This window comes from Bison bison, unplaced genomic scaffold (genome assembly GCF_000754665.1).
Source record: "Bison bison bison isolate TAMUID 2011002044 unplaced genomic scaffold, Bison_UMD1.0 scf7180017864211, whole genome shotgun sequence".
In the NCBI taxonomy this organism is placed as follows: Eukaryota; Metazoa; Chordata; class Mammalia; order Artiodactyla; family Bovidae; genus Bison; species Bison bison.
In genome coordinates, this window is record NW_011494783.1 from 740,361 (window position 1) to 741,229 (window position 869).

Here is an 869-nt window from a genome sequence, read left to right on the forward strand (position 1 = left end):
CCATACAAGACCACTGGAAAAACCATAGCCTTGACTAGACGGACCTTTGTTGGCAAAGTAATGTCTCTGCTTTTCAACATGCTATCTAGGTTGGTTATAACTTTTCTTCCAAGGAGTAAGCGTCTTTTAATTTCATGGCTGCAGTCACCATCTACAGTAATTTTGGAGCCCAAAAAAATAAAGTCTGACACTGTTTCCACTGTTTCCCCATCTATTTCCTATGAAGTGATGGAACCAGATGCCATGATCTTTGTCTTCTGAATGTTGAGCTTTAAGCCAACTTTTTCACTCTCCTCTTTCACTTTCATCAAGAGGCTTTTGAGTTCCTCTTCACTTTCTGCCATAAGGGTAGTGTCATCTGCATATCTGAGGTTATTGATAGTTCTCCCGGCAATCTTAATTCCAGCTTGTGCTTCTTCCAGTCCAGCATTTCTCATGATGTACTCTGCATATAAGTTAAATAAGCAGGGTGACAATATACAGCCTTGATGTGCCCTTTTCCTATTTGGAACCAGTCTGTTGTTCCATGTTCAGTTCTAACTGTTGCTTCCTGACCTGCATATAGGTTTCTCAAGAGGTAGGTCAGGTGGTCTGGTATGCCCATCTCTTGAAGAATTTTCCACAGTTTATTGTGATCCACACAGTTAAAGGCTTGGCATAGTCAATAAAGCAGAAATAGATGTTTTTCTGGAACTCTCGTGCTTTTTTGATGATCCATAAAATGTTTGCAATTTGATCTCTGGTTCCTCTGCCTTTTCTAAAACCAGCTTGAACATCTGGAAGTTCACGGTTCACGTATTGCTGAAGCCCGGCTTGGAGAATTTTGAGCATTATTTTACTAGCATGTGAGATGAGTGCAATTTTGCAGT